Below are 17,408 nucleotides of genomic sequence, written 5' to 3'. Positions count from 1 at the left end.
TAAAGAAAAATGAAATTTATGCCCTTCGGTAGTTACAACTCATTCTCATTCGACGATTGTTCAACATAAAATTTCTACAACTCTCGAGTTGGGATTATAACTTCCTCGTCAAATATCCCTATGCATTAAACTATGAAATCGGCTAGTGTTTGGCCTTTAATTATCGTTCTCAAATGGTATGTTATCTCAAACTGTCCGAGCTTAAATTCTCACTTTAATAGCTGACCTAATGCTTCTGATTTTTCCAACACTTGTCTTAATGGTTGGTCAGTGAGAACGTGTATTGGATGTGCTTGGAAGTTTGGTCGAAGCTTCCTTAATGTGTGCACTAGACATAATGAAAGCTTCTCCATCATTGTACAGTGGGATTCAGCTCCCAATAGACCCTTACTAACATAATAAACTGGTCATTGTACCTTTTATCTTCCCGAACTAATGTGACACTGATTATATGCTCAGCTAGTGAGATGTAGGTATAAGACCTCGCCCATGACTAGATTGGACAAAATAGGTGGTTCTGGGAGGTGTTTCGTCAAGGCTTGAAAAGCTTGTTCATACTCTTCTGTCCATTCAAACTTCTTGCCCCATCTTAAAAGGTTGAAAAATGGCAGGCATTTGTCAATGGACTTCAAGATGAATCTGTTCAAAGTTGTCATTCGCCCTGTTAAGATTTGCATATTCTTATGTTTACGAGGTGAAGGCATATCTCTTAGGGCCTTTATTTTGTCAGGATTTGCCTCAATTCCTCGAGCATTCACTATGAACTCGACGAATTTTCCCAAGGATACTCCAAAGGAGCACTTCTACGGGTTTAGCCTCATATTATATTTTCTCAATATAGCGAAACATTCTGCCAGGTCGGCAACATGGTTATTTATGTGTTTGGATTTTACTAACATGTTATTCACTTACACCTCCATGTTCCTTCCTATTTGCACAAGAAACATTCGGTTTACCAATCTTTGATATGTGGCTCCAACATTTTTTAACCCAAAGAGCATTACATTGTAACAATATAATCCCTTATCAATTATAAAACTTGTGTGATCTTGGTCTGGGGCATGCATTGCTATCTAATTATATCCATAATATGCATCCATAAAGGACATGATGTTGTGGCCTGAGGTAGCATCTATGAACTGGTCGATTCAAGGTAGGGGAAAACAATGTTGGGTTTTATGCCCTTATAAAACCATGTCGGACATGTAGTACGATTTCATGTTATCAATAAAAGTAGTAGAAATCATTTAGTTTGACAACCATGTTGCTCGCTTGTTTTATTACATGATTATTGAAATAATACAAACATTTATAAAATCCTGAACATATGGATAGTTACAATTATAGTGACTAGGTCACAGTGGATTATAGTTGTAATTATATGTTCAAAAGAACGAGTCCTAAGATTAGAACAGTGCATTGGATTTTCACTGATTAGGCAATCTACGATATGATCTACTTACACATTTGGGGTGTGATGTCTTGTCCAAGGCATCAACCAAGTAGATAAGATCGAATGTATTTAGTTACATCGAACTATGACCGATATTGATTATTGATTGATAAATAAGTATCGTTGTTATCAAATCTAATCGATGTCACAACGTTGACCATATGTTAAGTCGATCTTAATTCTGAGTAATAATATTCTGCTAATTATATTATTTAAATCTTTTGACTTGTTTGTTACCAGCTTACCCTACGGTCTAGCCCATACTTACATCTTGGAGATTTAGTAGTGTAATTGAGTGGGAATATTATTCATAGATATGAAATCTATAACTTCTGTATGAGAAGTGAAAAGATGATTTCCTTAATTTCTTTGTTCAAAAGGTTTAATGATTGAGATCTCATTTCTATGATTAAGTTCACAAAAATATTATTTATAAGGAACTTAGTGGGAGTTAAGGATAAAAAACTGATGAGGGGTAAAACGGTAATTTGCACCCATCTCATTAGTAAGTCATCGATAAAGGATTGACTGATTGTAATGATTATAGCAATGGATAACGTATTTATGGTTTTGAAAATACGTTCTATGAATTCAAGAGTTCACTTCCAAGTCTATAGTGGAGTCACGAGGAATTAATAAGGTAGTGAAATTATTCGTAAATAAATTCACGGTAACTTGTTGGAGCTTGATTTCATGGATCCATGGTCTCTGCATCACCTTTGAGTAAATCATCTAGAATGTCTCAATTAATTGATTTAATTATCAATTAGGATTTTTAAAGTTAACTAGGTCAATTTTGGAAATTTTACAGAGATATGAGATATAGAGAATAAAAGAGAATCTTTGGGTAAATTTATTAATATTGATAAATTGGTGTCAATATAAATAAATAATGTTAAATTAAGTTTCAAATTATAATTATTTAATTTGAATAAGGATATAATTAATTAATTAAAAATAAATAAATAAAATGTTTTGAATTTAGGCCCAATTGGGATTTAAATTCAAAACAAAGAGATTGGGCCCAAGTCCATTTATGGCAGCCCAAGGCTTTTATTTTTGTTTATTATTTTTAGTTAATTTAAATTTAAATTTAAATAAATCCCATTAGGTTGCCTATACAAGGAATATGATATCTAGGGTTTTCATAAGGAAGTGAGTTTCAGTTGATTGATAAGTAAAAACCTAGACAGTCTAACATTTCTTAGCCACTCTCTCTTCTTCTTCTCTTTAAGATCTCTATCTCATGTGTTGAGAACCAGCCCACACTAGTTCTAGGTTGATCAAAGGCTTGGTGAGGAAGACTGTGTTGCTAATCTTGTTCAATCTCTTGATAGTACTCTGCTACAGAAAGGAATCAAGGGTTAGAGAGATTGAAGGATGGAGTTGTTCTAGTTCCGCTGCATATTTGTAAGTTTCTACATCTTTGTGTTTATGTTAATTTATGAATCTGATGTTCATATGTATCTCATGTTATTCTATGTGTCTATTATGTGTTTGGAAAAACAATAGGAAGCATGTATCTAGATTTAAATTCCAAGATCCTACAATTGGCCTCAGAGCCTAGGTTGCCTAGATCTAGATGTTAAGAATGCATGATTATATGTGTTTGTTGACATGTTTAATTTTAAAAGTTTAATTGGATGGTACATGAAATTTGATATGAATGTTTTGAATGTTTATGTGTCATATTGCTAATTTAAGTGTTATATTTTTCATGCATTTTGAGATCTTAATTGGTGCTTGGTAAAATGTTCATTGAAAAATTGCACAATTTTTTTTAGTTGGCGCTACCATCTTTAATTGTGAATGATATATATACATATATATATAAACCCTAATTAGGATTTACGTCTAACTATATATATAGAAAAAATTAATTATATATATACGGTTTATTAATTAAAATAGTTATATATATATATTTTTTAAAAAAACAATCCGTAACCGTATATATATAATATAAAAGTTGGTTAAGATATTTTTTTGTTTTTATTGTGCTAAAGAAATATCTAAGTATCCAATTTAAAAAATTTGAGATATTCTTTGATGACAATTAAATTAATTTTATGTTTAATTAATTATGTGGTAAGTTTTCAATTGGGAGAAACTTTATGGTAATTAATTAATAAATTAATTAATTTTGATAACTCAATTAATTGTTTTAGATATTGATTGATTTTTTTTATTTTAGCAATCGATTTATTTATTTTGATAATAAATGTAATGATGCATAAAAATGTCTAACATGTCATATAGTTTTTCATGTTAGGCACATCCAATTAATAAGAAAAATAACATATCTAGCATCATTATTAAGTTATTTTTTGCTTTTGGGCTTTAAATATAAGTATAATGATGGCCTATGTGGGAAAACTCAAATAAAACTTTCATAAAAATGTTAGGTTTTATTTTGGCCCAATTGAACACATAAAGTTTAAACTCCTCTCTTGTGGGTGGTTCCAATTCTGAAGGCTCATTTGTTTTGCATTACTAGATTGGGCTTAATCAATTGAATAACAATTAATAAAATGAAGGTTCAAATTCCTGTCTTTTTGGGCTTTGTGTGGAAGTCAAGGAGTCTTAGTAGTGGGTTCGACATACTGAACTCAGCTTTCCTCCATGCAAGCTCGAATTGTTAAGGCCCATTTACCTAAGTTGGACTTAATTGTATTAGGTTATTCTTTTTAGTTGGGCCTAATAATAGATTAGAAACAAATTAATTCTAATTTTTGGATTAATTTTCAATGGGTTTTTTTAGAATTAATGGGAAAATTATAAACTATGGTTTATTAATTATTTTAATAATTTGGCAAACCCAAGTTGGTAATTTTCAAAAGAATAAAATACTAAATCAAGAATAATTAAATAATGAGTTTTAAAATTTTGAATTCGATCTCTACCGTTAGTTTAACAAGGTTAGAGTTTAGTGGGGCCTAATGGCGCTTTGATTTCATCTCCGTACGGAAGGTGTTCACTGGACTCTTAACATGGTTAAATTTCTTAGGATAGATGGTTATAGGTGGACCTTCTATAGACTCATCCCTATGGTGACTATAGGAATTAAGTCTATAATAATCGAAATCGTGGGTCAAACTCATAAAGTAAGAAATATTTGTGACTCTCGCCTACTGGGACACATGAGTTTTCGTTACTTTGATCAGATGGAATAGGTAGTTAATAAAAGTCTATGATGTTTTATTAATTGAGATGTTTCTCTATTTAACTAAGTGAATATTTGTGACTCTCACCTACCGGGACACATGGGTTCACGACTAGTTAAAATACCTAAGAAATAGAAGATAAGTGTTTTAGTATTTTGCTTATCTCAAAACATTTTGTATGTTATGCTATTTTTAAAAATTTAATGAATAAATGTTTGTCAAGCAATGCGTTGATTTCTACTTAGTTGATAATTGTAACTCTAGGCTTCCCACCTCATACTCTTTCTCTAATCTCTAAAAGGTTACTCTATGGAGAGAACCTCACAAAATGTTTGTCCAACATCAACATGGTGTTGATTATGGACAACATCGAGTTCATGATAATCAAAGATATTCTTATTTTTCCTATGTAACGATCACCAAATCCTTCAATGAGGATTGTTGATGGTGGTTCAAGCAAAGGAAAGAATGCTAATACTACTAAACAAGCTCAAGGAGAAGCTGCTTTAAGCTTCTTCTTCGAAGAGCAAGAGAGGAAGAAATTCATACAAAAAGAACAAGAAGTCCACTAGCAAGGAACCAAATACTGCAAAGCATCTTGGAGCAGGGCTTGATTATAAGTACACAAAAAAAGGAAGTGTTTCTAACTGCAAGGAGACTGTGAATTGGAATAAGATTTCCTAGCATTCAAGGCATATGGAACCCAAGATAATTAAATTTGTCTTGGATGCATGTGATTGTAGAGGATGATACTTCGGTTTTGGATCGCTGAATCAAAATCTATTAAAATATGCATGTACCTTTTTACACCTTTTTAGCATTGGGAAAGCCATGAAGGATAAAAGCCACAGCTTGGTATCCATCAAGGGTTGTTCGTATCAAACAAGGCAAAAGGATAAGCTTGAATGAATTTTGGAAATAAATATATTGTTTTAAGACAATGTTTATTTAATTCTGATTTTCAATGGAAATTTTAATTTCAGTTTTTCTTATTACATCAACAACAATTTGTAGTTACTTTCACAAGTAATAAAATCCTATTTCTTTAAATTTATGTGAATTGTGCGGTGGATGTGTGAAAAATGGGCTATACCTATTGCAACTAAACGAACCCTATGTTCTAAATAATGAGTTGTTTAAGATAGCTAATTCTAGGACCGTTAAACGACAAAAGGTCAATAACGTTAGAAATGACGTACCTTTGGCATTTTCGTTTTGGTCATATTTGCTATGATAGGATTCAAAGATTAACAAAGGCTGGGCCTTGAGGGAACTCACCTAGGGTGACCTACCTATTTGTGAATCTAGTCTCGAGGGCAGAAGGATAAAGCATCCATTCTCTGTGATAGGAGAAAGGGCCAAAGAACCACTAGGGCTAGTATGTTCACATGTCTGGGGACATATGAATGTTCAAGCGAGGGGTGGTTATGAGTATTTCGTCACCTTCATCGATGATTGCTCTAGAGACTCATGTAAGTACCTAAAGCATAGGAATTATGTGAATTTGTTAAGAAGTTCAAAGAATTCATTTCTATGGCTTTAAAACCATATTAGGTAAAACATTAAAGATCTTGTGATCTGATTGGGGTGGAGGATATTTGGATAATCAGAACCAAGATCATTTAATTGAACTTGGAGAATTGTCTAAAGCAACTGTCCGAAGGACTCCGCAATAGAACGGTATTGCTAAACAGCGTGAATCATGCGTTTATGAACATGTGTGTTCTAAGATAAGCTATTCAACTCTACCAACTTCTTACCCAGATCTTTTCTGGAGACATACTACCTAGACCGTATGTGACATTATTTAAATGGTGTGCCATCTCAAAAGCTATCTCCAAGACACCACTAGAATTATGAAATGGTCGTGAACCTGGTTTACGTCATTATGGAATTTTGCGGTGTCATGTTTATGTCCTGGGAAAAAGGTAGAAAGCTAGAACAATGAACTGGGGTTTTGCTTCTTTGATGGCTATTCTAAAGGTACTCGGGGTGGTCTGTTTTATAGTCCAATACACAAGAAAGTGTTTGGCTCTACAAATGCTACTTTTCTGGATAACGACTACATAATGAATTTCAAGTCTTATAGAAAAATAGTATTAGATGGAAAAACGATCAACTATTGTTCCATCCTCATCGACGCAAGTCGATGAAAACAAGGTAGATTTAGAAACCACTAATCCAAGTCAGAAAGTTACGATGCCTTGTCATAGTGGGAGGGTTTCTCGGAACCCGGTACCTATGAAATGGATAGTGAAACCCACAAGCTGGTTGGGGACACAAGTAACAATGATCCATTGGCCTTTAAATAGGCAATGGGTAAGTCTGAAAGGGATCTTTGACTCGAAGCCAAGTACCAGGAAATAAAGTCTAAGTACTCTTAATTTTTCTGAGATCTTGTAGATGTGCCATTGGGCTTTAGGCCCACGGGGTGCAAGGGATCTATAAGAAGAAGAGAGGAGTTGATAGAAAGGTCGAGACAGTAAAGGCTCGACTCGTGGCAGAGAGACAAATTTGACTTAGAGAAAACTTTTTCTCCAGTAGTCATGTTAAAATTCATTTAGTATACTCTTATCCATAGCCACAACTCTTGATTAAGAGATAAGGAAAATGGACATCAAAGAAGAATTTTTAATGGCTATCTTGATGAGACCATTAACATGGATCAATCAGAAGGATTTAAAGTAGCTGGACAAGAAATTCGGCAAGCTGAGTATGTCAATCTATGGACTTAAACAAGCTTCGTGCTCCTGGAACTTAAGGTTAAATGAAAACATTAAGACTTGAGGTTTTGAACAAAATGTAGTTGACTCTTGTGTTTGACAACTTAGGGAAAAAGACATTATGGTGTTCTTAATCCTTTATGTAGATGATATCTTACTCATTGGAAACAATGTCAAGAAATCATCAAACATAAATAACTGGCTAGAAACGAAATTCTAGATTTCGTTGTAGCAAGTCGTGTTCTTGGTATCTAGAACATCAGGGATAGAAATAACTGAATTTTGGCTCTAACTCAAGTGACCTACTTTGGTGAGGTGCCTGTTCGTTACTCTGTAACAAATTCTGAAAAATGATGTTTAGCATCTTGACATGGAGTTTATTTTTCAAAGCAGCAGTCTCCACAGACTCCTCAAGAGAAAGAAAAGATGTAATGAATTCCTCATGCATTTGCAATTAGAAGTTTAATGCATACTATGTTGTGTGCTGTGACTGGAGTTCTGCTATGCAGTGGGAGTGGTGAGCAAGGGTACCTTGGAAATGAACAATAGATGGAGGTCAGTATCTTTGATGGACTAGAGACTATATGTTAGTCTTTTCAGGTGGATCTTTGAACCTATTAGGCTACACAGATTCAGATTTTAGACTGATGTTGATGACAAGAAGTCTACTTCTGAAAAAGGTGTTTACTCTTGGGGGTGGAGCTATGATTTGGAGAAGCAATAGGTTTTCTGCCATCTCAGTAGATGTGATTTGGTGAAGCGTTAGCCTATCTACCATTTCAGAATCCACCTTGGAGGCTGAGTACATAGTTGCGTCTATGGCAGCTAAGGATATAGTCTAGCTAAGGAAGTTCTATACAGATCTCGGTGTTATTCCAGAAATGGATAAACCACTCATTTTATCTAGTGACAGTAATGAGGCAATAGAAAATTTGAAAGAACCTTGAAGCTACAAAAAAAGCAAATCATATAGAGAGAAAGCACCACATTATCGAGGATGTGTGGCGAAGGTGTGAAGTGAAGGTGATGAAGATAACATTGGAAGGCAATCTTTCATATCCCTTTACAAAGATATAAGCAGAGAGCATAATTATGAAGCATGTAGAATGCATGGTTTTGATAAACATGTCCCATTTGTTTTAAAAGGGAAAGTGGGAGTTTGTTGGGTTTTATGCCGTTATAAAACCATGTCGGACATGTAGCACGATTTCATATTATGAATAAAAGTAGTATAAATCATTTAGTTTGACAACCGTGTTGCTTGCTTGTTTTATTACATGATTATTGAAATAATACAAACATTTATAAAATCCCGAACATATGAATAGTTACAATTATAGTGACTAGGTCACAATGGATTATAGTTGTAATTATATGTTCAAAAGAACAAGTCCTAAGATTAGATCATTGCATTGGATTTTCATTGATTAGGCAATCTACGATATGATCTACTTACACATTCGGGGTACGATGTCTTGTCCAAGGCATCAACCAAGTAGATAAGATCAGATGTATTTAGTTACAGCGAACTAGAACCGATATTGATTATTGATTGATAAATAAGTATCGTTGTTATCGAATCTAATCAATGTCACAATGTTGACCATATGTTAAGTCGATCTTAATTCTGAGTGATAATATTCTGCTAATTATATTATTTAAATCTTTTGACTTATTCGTTACCAGCTTACCCTACGGTCTAACCCATACTTACATCTTGGAGATTTAGTAGTATAATTGAGTGGGAGTATTATTCATAGATATGAAATCTATAACTTCTGTATGAAAAGTGAAAAGATAATTTCCTTAATTGCTTTGTTAAAAAGGTTAAATGATTGAGATCTCATTTCTGTGATTAAGGTCACATAAATATCATTTATAAGGAACTTAGTGGGAGTTAAGGATAAAATACTGACGCAGGGTAAAATGGTAATTTGCACCCATCTCGTTAGTAAGTCATTGATAGAGGATTGACTAATTATAATGATTATAACCATGGATAACATATTTATGGTTTTGAAAATACGTTTTATGAATTCAAGAGTTCAACTCCAAGTCTATAGTGGAGTCACGAGGAATTAATAAGGTAGTAAAATTATTCGTAAATAAATTCACGGTAACTTGTTGGAGCTTGATTTCATGGATCCATGGTCCCCGCATCACCTTTGAGTAAATCATATGGAATGTCTCAATTAGTTGATTTAATTATCAATTATGATTTTTAAAGTTGACTAGGTCAATTTTGGAAAATTTACAGAGATATGAGATTTAGAGAATAAAAGAGAATCTTTGTGTAAATTTATTAATGTTGATAAATTTGAGTCAATATAAATAAATAATGTTAAATCAAGTTTCAAATTATAATTAGTAAATTTGAATAAGGATTTAATTAAATAATTAAAATAAATAATTAAAAGGTTTTGAATTTAGGCCCAATTGGGATTTAAATTCAAAACAAAGAGATTGGGTCCAAGTACATTTATGGCAGCCCAATGCTTTTATTTTTTTTATTATTTTTAACTAATTTAAATTTAAATAAAGCACATTAGGTTGCCTATATAAGGAATATGATATCTAGGGTTTTCATAAGAAAGTGAGTTTCAGTTGATTGGTAAGTGAAAACCTAGACAGTCTAACCTTTCTTGGCCACTCTCTCTTCTTCTTCTCTTCAAAATCTCTATCTCATATGTTGAGAACCAGCCCACACTAGTTCTAGGTTGATCAAAGGCTTGGTGAGGAAGACTGTGTTGTTGATCTTATTCAATCTCTTGATAATACTCTGCTACAGAAAGGAATCAAGGGTTAGAGAGATTGAAGGATGGAGTTGTTCCAGTTCCGCTGCGTATTCGTAAGTTTCTACATCTTCATGTTTATGTTAATTTATGAATCTGATGTTCATATGTATGTCATGTTATTCTATGTTTCTATTATGTGTTTGGACAAATAATAGGAAGCATGCATCTAAATTTAAATTCCAAGATCCTACAAACAATCCTTCAGGCAAGCCTTATTCAGGTCTGAATAGTCATTATAGGTCCTCCATTTTCCATTCATCTTGGGAACTAAAACTGGGTTAGCTATCTAATATGGATAAAAGGATTCCCTTATGAAGTGGTTGCCTTTTAGCCTATCGTCCTCTTCTTTCAATGGTTGCCTCTCATCATCGAGAAATCTCCTTTTTTGCTACTTTGGAGGGAAAAAAATTTCCACGTTAATGACATGGCTTATTACATTCGGACTGATTCTAATCATGTCTGAGTGAGACCAAACAAATATATCTTGGTTGTCTTGCAAAAATCAAGTTAATTGCTATTTTGCATCTTTAGTAAGATTTGTGTTAATCTTTACAACTTTAGTTGGGTCCTTTTTATCGAGTTGGACCTCATCTAACTCCTTGATTGGTCCAAGCACTGCTTGGTCTTCACCCATTCAAGGATCAATCTCATCCTCAATTTTGAAATTCACTTCATCGACCATTTCCTCGATTATGACCAATGCTTGTGCATTGGGCTGGCTCTATCCTCTCATAGAGATGATGTAACACTCCAGAGTTGCTAATTGGTCTCCCTTAAGTTTCCCAATCACGCTTGGTGTTGAGAACTTTATAGCCAAATGCCTTACCAATGTTACTGTTGCAAAAAAATAATAGCTATGCTTGCAAGTGCACAAGTCGAACAAGTAATAAAGTGGTCAAGAGACCAATATCGTCCCACAAGGATTAAAAATCAATTTAATAAACTAAACACAGTGAATAATAATTCCTAATTTTATCTAAGCGATAAATTTAGAATGTTTGAAGAAAATATAAATTACAAAATTAAATTAAATTTTTTTTGGAAAACACTAAATATTGACAATTATTAAGGTTTCAATTTCACTCGTCTATAATTCTAATCTAATTCATTAATTTTCCTAATTCAATCCAATATTCTCAAGAACCTAGAGCATTATTTTATCTCTATACCCTCTCTTGAGTGCCGCATAAAGAATGTGTCAATGATAACTAGTTTATATCTCTATACAACTAGCTATCTCTACCTTCATTAAGTTCCACTCTAGAAACAATTATAAATACTCCATCGCTCAATTTCACAACCTAGAACTATTTTAGCTACCTAGATCCATGCTTATCTCTCGACCTCATATAACCTAAGTTGCTCTACCCGTTGCTTGATTGTTTAAATGCTCCCCTCTCGAGTAATAATTTTCACAATCTAAATAAAGTCCTAACTACAATCATATAATGCATCACAGTATATAAATCATAAATATAGCATCAATGAATCAAAGTAGAACACAAGAGCAATATTGGACTAAAATAAACTTTGCATTAAATCATAAAACTAGAATCATAACAAGAGATCCATCTACACCCTAACAAATAAGAAAACTAGCCATTAATGATACGGTTCATAATATCATAATATTTTCAATACTCTAAGAAAAAAAAAAGATGAGTAAAGATGAAGAAGAATGATGAAAAACTCTTTATTTTTGCTCTCTAGTTGCCTCTAGTGTGTTTATCCCCTTCAAATTATGTTTCTCTTTCCTTTTGTAAGTCTTTTTGGCATGCCCTAGCCTTTATAAACATCATTGACCGACTTATGGTTGAATTTGGATGAAAAACGTGTGCAAAATACAAAAAAAACTGACTTTTGTTGCACAAGTGGCGATTCATTGCAACTTATTAGGCGATGCATCGCCTGATTCTCAGTATTTCCTCCTTACTCAATACTGCTTAGTAAAACGTGCATAAATTTTTCATCTGAACTCCAACTACAATGATTAAAAAAACTATAGAAAGTTGAGAAAAAGATCTACAAATTCTATTTCTAAGAGTTTTTCTAGAATATAAAGGAATAATGGTCAAAATTCGGATTGAAGTTCCAAGTTGGCCATAAAATTATCAATTAAGCTTAATCCTGCGCACTTTAACATAACACATAAAAGCTTGAAGTAAGCACACAAAATCAAGATAAAAGAGACATAAATGAGTGCAAAAAATACGCATTCATCAGTTACTACCCCTAGCCCTATCAAGGTTGGTCTCCCAAGCAGAACATTGTAAGTAGATGGTGTGTCCACCACTATGAACTCAAACATTTGGGTCACTGAGACCGGGTATTCTTCTAGAGTTACAAGGAGCTCTATCGCTCATGTGCTTGTGATTCCTTCTCCTAAGAATCTGTATACTATTGTTGCGCACGCCTTGAGGTCCTGAACTGACGGACCCATCTTTTCAAGTGTCATTTTATATAGTATGTTTACCGAGCTCCCATTATCGATTAGCACCCTTCGAACTCTCTTGTTAGAGAGCTGAATAGTAATGACCAATGGGTCATTATGAGGGAACTGAACATGTGAGGCATCATGCTTAGTGAAAGTTATCGATTGGGACTCAACATTTTGCTGCTTTGTATCTTGGGGCTCTGGAACATAAGGTGTACCATCTTCTGTTTTCAACTCCTTTAGATACCTCTTTTGAGCACTTCTACTCGTTCTAGCTATATGAGGCCCTCAAGAGATGGTTATCACGTCTTCCCCATCTATCGGAGGTGGTCGATTATCTTCTCAAGCTGGTGGTGCCGTAAGTTGAGGCGGTGTTGCGAGTTGAAGTGTGCTCCCCTTTGGTTCGGTGGGGCTTGTCCTTGGTTGTTCCCCCTATTTCGGACATGTTGTCCTAGGTATCCACGTGAGATTAGGTTCTCGATCTTGTCCTTGAGTTTCCTGCGCTCCTCGGCAAGGTGACCAATGTCCATATGGAACCTACAATACTTGTTTTGGTTTCTTTCGGTTCGTTGGTTACGCATAGGTTCAGGTCGCCTAAACGGGATCTGGTTTTCATTCACCACATAAATATACTCCCAAGTCTCCATTAGCTCGGTATATACAGTGTATATGGAGATGTATTTGTCCCTTTCTTTTTTCTTACTCTCTTTCGCAGCAGGGGTATTCCCCTCATTCTTCTTCCTCTTAGAAGAATTATCATTTGAAGGAGGCACAATTGCTAGAGCTGCTGAGCTCGCGACTAGATTGGCATTTAGGCTTTTCGTACTTATGGGGGCCAGGGGTGCCAACTACAATGCTGATCTGGCCTCCTCTACATTTATAAATCTCCGTGCTTGCTCTATAAACTCCATTATCATTTGAACTGGTTTCCTTTGCAGGTCGTCCCAAAGGGCACTTCCTAACATAATTCCAACTTGAATAGCCATCAAGTGGCTACTATCTTCCACATCCTAAACTCTGGTAGCCTCAATATTGAATCTCTCAATGTATTTCTTGAGAGATTCTTCTGGTTGTTGCTTTATGTTGGCCAAAGATGAAGCCTTAGGCTTGATACTACGTGCAACTCAGAACTTCTACTTAAAGTCCTTAGACAATTGTTCCCACAACGAGATTGAGTGTCTGCAGAATTTATCGAACATCTCTCTGCCCCTGTGAGGGTAGTAGGGAACAACATACATCAGAGTTCGAACCACACGATGCTCACTCTCATCACAGTGTTAAAAGTGCTTAGATGGTTTCCCGGATAAGTACGTCCATCGTACGGTGCCACATGAGGTATCTTAAACCCATGGGAGAAATGTGTGCTTGAAATATGCGGAGTAAAAGGTTCGAGCTCCTCATCTGAGTCGTAGACTTTCTCTTTATTTTTTCCTTCTTGTAGGAGCCTAAACTACTCCTCGAGCATATTGATTCGTTCTTGAACTGGATCTATGAGAGGTGGTACCTGTACACTTGGGAGCTAGTTATTATTCAAAGGAACTCCAGCTTCTTGTTATAGTATTGGATTGTAATTATTCCTATATACTGGCAGTCTTGGATCTCCTCGTTGGGCATTTAACTGTGCCCTCAAGTCTAGGTTTTATTGATTAAACTGCCCCGGTTCTAGTTTAAATGGTCTTGAAGATCAAGAGCATCATTTGGATAATGATTATAATATCTTGGCTCGGTGTTATAAACACTCACTGAACTGCTCACGTCTTGGATGTTGGTTCGGTAACTATCCTCAGCAAACCTAACGGTTTGATGTTGTTGTTGTTGCTGGGCGTTGTTCCAAGGTGGGTTCTCAACATGTTTCTTATCTCATTGGCTCGGGACCTAGACATGTGACTTCCTGATTGTTGGGGCTGCCTCATCTATCTTGCCCCTTGATTTGCTCCTGTTGGGGCTTCATGACTATTCCTTTGTCCAGGCCCAGTTCTAAGATTTCTATCTGCACTGGCATTTTTCGCGCCCCGGCTGGCCTCTGCGATATTCCCTCACTAGCTCGTCTTCCTCCCTAGACATTTTTTGGGATGTCTCAAGCTGATGATGGGTGTCTTATCGGCAATGAAGGATGATGAATAGGAGACAGTGGGGGTCTTTCCTTGTTTTAGGCTAGCCTCGCAGGTTCTAGGTTGATGCTCCAAGCTACTCGTTGAGGAGCACGGTTATTCCTGGTGTCTACGGGCACTTTCCTTGCCTAGTTATTGTTTACCCGCGAAGGATTTCGAGATGAAACCCTTGGCTTGTTAACTCCAGGATTTTTGGCACTTCTTCTTGTCTAGACCTGGCGAGCTCTCTACTCGGCCATTCAAGCAGCAGTATTCCCTCGAGGTCACCCCTAGCTCTCATGAGGGCTGCTTGAGTTTCAGCAGCCCTTCTTATCATCTCTTCATTCAAACGGGTTGTTTCAGCTAGCCTTTCCCGTAATCACTAGTTTTATAGCTCCACCGTGGGGGCATACCTCATAGGATCATAATTATCCTAATGAGGTTGTCTCGAACTCTGCCCGGGGTCACATGGGGCTGTGGAGGCACTCCCTTCATCTGGAGTCTGTTCATCACTCATGGGCTGTTTGTTAGCCCGTCTAGGGTGTTCTTCAACCCGTGGGGTGTTTTCTTTAGATATCCTTGGGAGTGGGTATCCACTTCCATATCCTGGGATGTTTCTGGTGGGTCTAGCCATCGTGATAATGAACAAGGAAATTTTTGGGGAGGTAGTGCGAATTTCTTAATGCTTTCAATGAACGCACCAAACTATTGATGCAGTTTTTTGTCAACTAAAATAAGAAGAACAATTAAGTAAATAAATTGTTCTTAAGGAATAAAGATGAACACAAGGGATTTTACATGGTTCAGTAGTTAAATCTACCTAGTCCATGACTCACTTTTATTAATTTGATCTGCGTTAAAGCTTAAAGCAATTTCACAGAATTTTGGTATAGAATTTGTGCGTGAAAAATAAATGACTATGGTCTGGGTATTTAGACCCGGTTACAGATACTCTTTTCTACAATTTGATGGCGAAGTTACACAAATATCTTTATTTGAATTTGAATTAGTAACAAATTAGTCAACAATATAATATCTAAACTAATCCCTTGAAAATAAGAATAATTTACTTGAATACTGCTTTCTGACGCTTCTTTAACATGCTTTCGAGCTGATCGTAGTACTCTTCGAGTTAGTATATGTCATTTAGATCTCCCAGCCGATTTTCTTACTCCGAGCTGAAATAAACTAGTACTTTGTAATTATGGTAATATTATTAATGATAATAATATTTACATTCAAGCTTGTTGAGATGTCTCTGAGCAAAATTCCCTTGTTCTCGGAAATAGGGTATAACATTTTTTTTCTAATTTTCTTTTTCAAAAAATACCTATACATGAATTTCAATATAATAAAATATTAAAAAAATTATAAATTAAAACTATGAATTTAAAAATTTTATTTGAACAAATTTTAATTATTTAATTTTAAAAAAAATTCAAGCCAACAAAAAGTTTTATATAAATATATATGGCTAGAGCAATTAAATATAAGTAATTTCTTATTAAAAAAAATGTTACACCCAAATTTCGATAATGAATTAGCAGCCTTGAAATATAGGTTCGCAAGTGGAAAGATCGAAAGTAGTAAAAGTATTCGGCATGATTACTTGTACAAATAATCAACAAGTTCTAAGGTGCCACGTCATTGGCACTCAAGCATGAACTATGAGCTCAAAAGTAGATGTTTCTTCCGAAAGGTGGTTTCAAAAGATTGATCAGATAAGGAGGTGATGTTACTGGAATGTTGAGCTCAAAGCAACAAGCAAGCTCGAAAGCGCGTTAAAGAATTACATGAGAATGTAGTTGTAAATTCGTATTTATGTGGGTTTGGTTAATATTGTGTAGAAACGACCCTATAGTTAGGGGATATTTATTTAAATAATGCATTTAATTTGTATTTTTCAATGTTTATTTGTATTTTGAATTCAAATAAATGAGGTTGTAACTTCCCTAAAAATATGGGAAGAAATATCTATAATTAGGTCTCATTTATTGGGAGACGCTCAATTCTTGTACACAAAAAACTCTGTAAAATTTCTTTCAAAGCTTTACTGCAGACAGATAAATAAGAGTGACTCGTGGACTACGTAGATTTAACTACCAAACCACATACAAAAATGTGTTCTTCTTTTCTTTCTTAATTATTCATTTGCTTAATTGTTCGTGTTTTTAGTTGACGAAAAATGTCATCAACAGTTTGGTGCTTTCATTAAGAGCATTAAGCATTCTTTCAAACATCTCGTTTATAAAAATGGCTGTTGTAAACATCCCCAGATCAGGAAGTGGATGACAACTCCCAGGAATCCCTAAGGAAAATACTCCCCACACTAAAGAGCATCCTCGAAGGCCTAGAAAACAGTCGGTCAATGATCAAACTCCCGATGAAGGGAGCGCGTCAACCTCACCACGGGAACAAGGTCAACTACAAGATCTTAGTCAAAGTTCTAGGCCACAAAATCAGGATTATTACAGTCCTGACAGGTATGTTTTAATGGTGGAACTGGAAAACTAAAGGATGTGGGAGAGATTAGCTGAGGCTACTCGGTTAAATGAGCAGATGGAAAGATAGGCGGCTGAAGCCCAGGCACCCCCCCCCCCCCACCCGGGAGGACTAGGGGCGGCCTCAAGGAAGTACGACAACTAGAATGGCTGAGCAAAGAGCCCAACAAGATCAAGCAAGGGCAAGGGTAAATACTGGGGTTACCTAGTCAAAGGTTTCATTTCGAAACCCGGCACCAGCCAACCAA

Source organism: Humulus lupulus, chromosome 4 (assembly GCF_963169125.1).
Source record: "Humulus lupulus chromosome 4, drHumLupu1.1, whole genome shotgun sequence".
NCBI classification, from domain to species: domain Eukaryota; kingdom Viridiplantae; phylum Streptophyta; class Magnoliopsida; order Rosales; family Cannabaceae; genus Humulus; species Humulus lupulus.
Note: the sequence above shows the minus strand (reverse complement) of the source record.